A 6244-nucleotide genomic window follows, 5' to 3' on the forward strand; every position below is an offset into this window, starting at 1 on the left:
CTCTTTTGAATCTGGCTTCTTTCACTTAATATTATATTTCAATCTCCTTTGATATAAATGGAGATAACTGTGTAGATGGAGTATTATAGATAAAATGTGCCCAATCTCTAACACAATGCCTGGGTCACTGACATGAAAGAAATGTTAGTTATTACATTGCTGGCACTCCTGCGCTGGCCTCAGTGTGGAAGACGGTTGAAGGTATAGGAATGGGGGTACAAGACTGACTGCAAGGAGAGGACCTCAAGCTTATTTTCTCCATAAAGCCCAGATCAGCTTGTACTTAGGCAATCAGCTTGTCACTCCGCATGGGGCCCTGTGCACCATTTTAAATAATAAAGTCATCAAGAAACAGCACAAAAATGGGAAAACAGACTGATAAGGAAACACATTTATAGTTTTGGCTGCCAAACAGAGTGTCACCTTGTTCATCAAAGAATGTGCACACAGGGCCACTCAAAGTTTTCACTACTCCACCCAGGTCTGCAAATCACCAAAAAAGCCCCATCAGTATGGATTTTGGAGTTACAAATTTTAGCAGAGGTAATACAGAATCTCAAACAAAAAGCATTGACCAGACATACATTCAGAGAAAGGAATGGTCATTCTCTTGAGATATCAGTACCAGGAGGAGACTATTAATAAAAGCAGAAAACTAAGAGTCATATGTCACAGAAAGCTCAAGTAAAATGAGGGCTGAATGGAATCCACTGGATGTCGTCTGTAGAAGGTAATACTATCACTTATTAGAGCACTTTCATGAGCTGTTGAAGCAAGGGTATAGTTGCTATGGGTTGGAGGATATTGGGAGATGGAGAACTAGAAGGGAGACAGGATTGCTTTAGGTAGTCCAGTTGTGCTGTTCAGGGAGACATATTCAACATTGCAATGGAAGTTCTGTGAGGGTGGGACTTTCTTCTCTTGCCGCTTCCTCGGCACCTAGAAGAGTGCCTGGAACATCCCTCAATCCATATCTGTTCCAGTGGGTCTGGTCTGGTGCAGCTGGGAGGGGCCTTTGAGATCATGAAGTTGAGCAGTTTGTCTACAGTCACACAACTAGCTGATGACAGAATTATGCTAGAAAACCAAGATTTCTCACTTTTACTTCAGTGCACCTTTTTTCTATACCATGTGGTCAAAGATGGAAGATACGTGGAAATGAGTGGGAGCAAAAACATTTTAATTCACCATTACAATAGGGTTTTCAGCATATGGAGAGCCTGGTGGGCTTCCCAAGTGAAGAAAGCAAAATGCAAAACAGAGAGTGATCCTGTGTTTTTAAAATAAAAATAATACAACTGATATTGAAAAAAAAAATTGAGTATCACTATACAGTTAAAGTAGCTTTCTCTGCCAGGTAGGATTCAAAGGAACTTCGCTTTTAACAGTACACATTTCTGCAGTGTTTGAATTTTATTTTATAATATATATATATATATATTACTTTTGTTTAGAGCAAAATAAATAGAAGAAGCACTTTTAATGCCTATAGGGAAAAGTTTGTTGCTGTTAGAAATGGATTGGGAAACATGTCTAAGTAGATGAGCGGGTCTTTGACCAACATGTAGAGGTTTTGTGAGGACACCAGGCACACCCTGAAATAGCCATTTGAAGGTTTCTTCAAACACCAGAGGAATCTAGAAGACTAGGAGATGACAGAATTGCTAATACAAAGTAGGAGAAAGAAAAGGTGGTGGGAAAAAATAGGGAGGGATTCCCACTGTGGGGGTCTGAAGTGTGCTAAAAACCAACCACAGATAATCTAGGGATTAATAAGATAGGCACCTACTGAGGAAGAAAATGACTCAGAGATTGGTAGAATCAAGAACAGAGGTTTCCTGCCTCCACCTTCTGGCCCAGCTCCCAATCACATAAGCACGCACAAGTGGCTCTGCCACTCTCCTGCTGCATGACAGTTTGTAAATTACTAAACCGCTAGGAGCTGACTTCACCAGGGCTGTTTGAGGAGTCAGTGAAGCAATGCGTGCAACTATTCAAGCACAGCAGTAGACTCTATAAATTATTATTATGGTAGCTGAATGAAAAGGCAACCTCAGGCTGCATACGCCTTGGGGAAGTTCACAGATTTATTTTATGCTACATATACATTTTCTCTTAATTAAACACCCTTCCATAGCCTTGCATGGAATGGGAATCATTGAGTGTGTGCATGTCCTGCTGGTGCCGATGCTGGAGAACCTCCCACACAGGGGCTGTTTCTTGAGAACACAGTAGACAAGAGATGGGATAGGAGGCTCATTAGTCAAAGTGCAGGGGCTGCTCTCTTTTCTTTTATAGGTTCTAAATTAATAGAATCTTTCTAAAAATCAGTGAGCAGAAAGGTTTAGAAATCCAAGAGATAGATACAAAGCGATATCATTTGGTAGTAATTAGATATTTCCAGTTGGTTTCTCAGTGTTCCTCCAATGAGCTTCCTTTGCTGGAATTGTTTCGAACATCCAAGTAAAGCAGAAAACCATGTCCCCTCTCATCCACAACCCCACAACTCCTCATGTCTTTGTCAAATTAGGATGAGAAAAAGTATCATTCTTCACATCCAGTTCCAGATACCTGGGTGGCTATTACTGCTGCCCTTGCAAGGTGACCTGTGACAGAGGCACTCTGGTATTAATATATATGGATGTGTAAAGCAGTTTAGACTTTTAGACTCAAATAATTGACAAGGGCAACTTTCTTTCTCAATGAAAGTCCTAAGAGAAAAAGACTTCCTCTCTTCCCTGTAAGAAATATCACACATTATCAAAATACAGTATAAAACTTTAATAATTAAAGTCATGTAGCACTAATAGATAAGTTCACAAATAGGCCAATGGAAAAAGAATAGAAAGTCAGAACTAGAACCAAATGCCTACAGGGATTGGTATATGATGAAGATGGCCTCTCTGGCCAATGGAATAGAGATGAACTTTTTGGTGGACTATTGGATAGTCAGCTACAAAAGACAAACTTGGATCCATAACTAATACAACACTCATCAGAATTGACTCCAAATACATCAGAGATGTAAACATGGTGGGGAGGGAGAAATTGGGAAAATAGGATAAAACACAGGTAAATCACTTTGTAACATCAGAGAAGGAGCAGCATTTCTAATTATGGCTCAGAATCCAGAGGTCATTTGAGGATAAAGGTGCACTAAGTATGTAAACAAGTGAAAGCCCTCTTAATGGCAAACTAATCATAAAAATAATATAAAGTCAAAAATGGAAAACTGGACTCAGGAGACTGAGGTAAGAGGACTGCAAGTTCAAAGCCAGCCTCAGCGATTTAGGGAGTTCCTAAACAAGTTAGAGAGACCATGCCTCAAAATTTAAAAAAAAAGGACTGGGGATATGGCTCAGTGTTTAAGCAACCCTGGGTTCAATCCCCAGTACATATATATATATATATATATATATATATATATATATATATATGACAAACTGGCAAAATTATTATAACTCATTTCAGGCAATGTAATCTCCCCAGTGTATATTTTTCTCAGAAAGGGAATGCCCTTAAACATATGAAAAGACTCTCAACTTCAGTCATTTTTTTAAAATTATGTAAGTCAGAACTGCACTAGGAAACAATTTCTCACCTATCAGATTGGCAAAAATCTAAGAGCATGGCAACGTACTCTATATTCCAGGCAGCGGAAAAGGTGGCTGTCTTATCTAATGCTGGTGGGAGAGTCCTGTGCAGGACAATGACAATAACCATCAAAAGTGCTTTAACCCTTTGACCTAGCAATCCCACTCTGGGAATCTTACAGATACAACTGAATAAGGAAAAATGTCATTTGTACAGGTTTATTCATTTCAATGTTGTCTGTAATTACAATTGCATACAACCTAAATTTCTTAATGAGAACTAATTAAAGTTTAGCTACAGGATGGAATACTATGCAGAGATTAAGTAAAAAGTGAATGATGTCTATGGAATGATATGGAAAGATCACCAGGATATATCATTAAGAAACAAGGGGATTGGTTGAAAGGTATAGTTTTCATGTAAAAAAATAAAAGAGAGAGAGAGAATACAAGTATATATGCATTTTTAAAACACGAGAATAATAAATATGACTACTAATTTGGAGCGAGGAACAGAATGAATGGGAACAAGGGTAGAAATAAGACATTTGTATATATAGAGATGTACATTTATATATACCTATATGTATGTGTAAAATCACTTTGTTGTTTTAATTTTGAACTATCTGAATATATTACTTATCCAAAAAAGGAACTGAAATTTTATAGAACCATAATGACATAAAATAAGATATATTAACTGTAAAAAAAAAAAAAAAACATGCTCTGTCTCCTCCCCTTATATAACACCCTCAGGTAAAGGTCGACCCACAGCTTGCAGAACTGTTTTCCTAGTTGGATGAAAGGCAGACTTCATATTTGAAGGGAGGTAGGACATGAGAGTATTAGGTGTGGTTGAGGATAAACCACTATGATCCCTCGAGACAGCAAATCTGGTCTGCACTATGCAGGAGAGCTGAGTGCAACAGGACTCTGCAGTCAAGGGATGGCAGTTGGTAGATTCCATGAGGTGCTCATTGGCCACATCTCTAAAGAGGCTCTCGGCCAGGGTACTCAAGACAGAAGTCTCCAAAATCAGTAAGACATGAGCCTCAGCCTCAAATATACCATTTACATGGAAGGTGAACTGGGCTAGGTAGCTCAGGTTCTGTAAACCTGTTTCCTCATCTGTAAAACACGGGTAATGATAAGGAAAATCACATAAGATTATCCACGTACAGACACTCAGCACAATGGCTGGCACATAGCAAGTGCTTAATAAATAGTAGCCATTGACATTATTATTCAGTCTGTACTAAAGGGAGCCTGTTGTTTTGTTTCTCACTGGGCAAAATATCATGCACAGGCACTGTAGTTTTGAATGAGAGCTATGGAATATTGTTTTTTATTTCAACTAATATTTCAAGTTGAAAAGGGTAAAGCCCGCATTTGCATGTGACTATTAGAGTCACGTGCATGTCGGGGGACAAGTCTTCCTAATGAACCTGCTCTCTGCGGGCAAGCTAGAGGGCTGCCCCTCACTTATTGCAGTTTAACCACGAGGGAGAGAACATCTAAACTGAGGCTGAACACCTTTGCTTGAGCTCAGTGAATCTTTTAAAACCAGTTAAATCATTTGGCTTCAGAAAATCTTCTCAATATAGGTACCAAATAGCCAGTTCGCTGTAGCTGTTTTATAATCACCGTGGTGCCTCCATTTTCTCATTCCCTTGTTCATGAAAACAGTAATATCTGTAACTTAGAAAAGATTCAGTGAATACAGTACTTGGTGACAAAGAATTGAGCCACTACCCAGAAAAATCATTTCATTACCACATCAGTGCAGGGGCGTTTGTCTGGAATCTCCTGAGACATCACAAGCCCTACGAGGCTGGTGCTTGTCTGAAAATCCAATTTAGGGAAATGGAGTATACTTAACTCTAGTGGTATTTCTACAGCCAATTCACAGTTTTACAAGGAGGAATCAAATTAGTAAGACTTTATTGGAAGCGATATTCTGGACTGGCCTACTTTCACAAACACTTTGGCAATGCTGCACTCTCAAAAATCAACAGCATTTGCAATTGATGTGCATGTAAGGATGTTTATCAAGTGCTTACAGAAGGTGGGAGGCTACTTTGATCTGGAAAATCAGGGTGCAAAAGGCAATGGGAACGACATAGAACAGCATCATAATTACACACTGAGGCTCAGAACCAGACCTATGTCATTCCAAATTCCTTCTCTGAGCCCTACTAGTTGTGTGATTCTCAGAAAATGTCTGAACCTCTCTTACCTCAGGGTCCTCCTCTGAAAATTGAGGTAAACAGCAGCATTTACCTCATGGATAACAAGAACATTTATGTACAGCATTTAGTAATAAAGAGCAGACACCTGAAACCTGTCCAGGGTAAACAACAAGAGTACACACCGAATCCAGTTATTGTGGTATATTTAACCATTTTGTACCTGCAAAAATGGCAGTTTCCTTTGGTTCAATCTAATTATTTGAGGCCTCTTTATTATTTAAACCTGTTCAGAGAAGTGACTCTTCCTGGTACAACCCCATCTTGTGTGTGATGTGCTAAGGTTGTACTTAAAGGACAAGCTCCTTAGACTGAACATGGTTATCCAGATCTCCACATTTGATGACAAGTGGCAGATTGGCCTCAGGCTCCATGGAACAACGAGTGGTGCTCTCCTCAGGTTTA

This window comes from Sciurus carolinensis, chromosome 4, assembly GCF_902686445.1.
Source record: "Sciurus carolinensis chromosome 4, mSciCar1.2, whole genome shotgun sequence".
Lineage (NCBI taxonomy): Eukaryota > Metazoa > Chordata > Mammalia > Rodentia > Sciuridae > Sciurus > Sciurus carolinensis.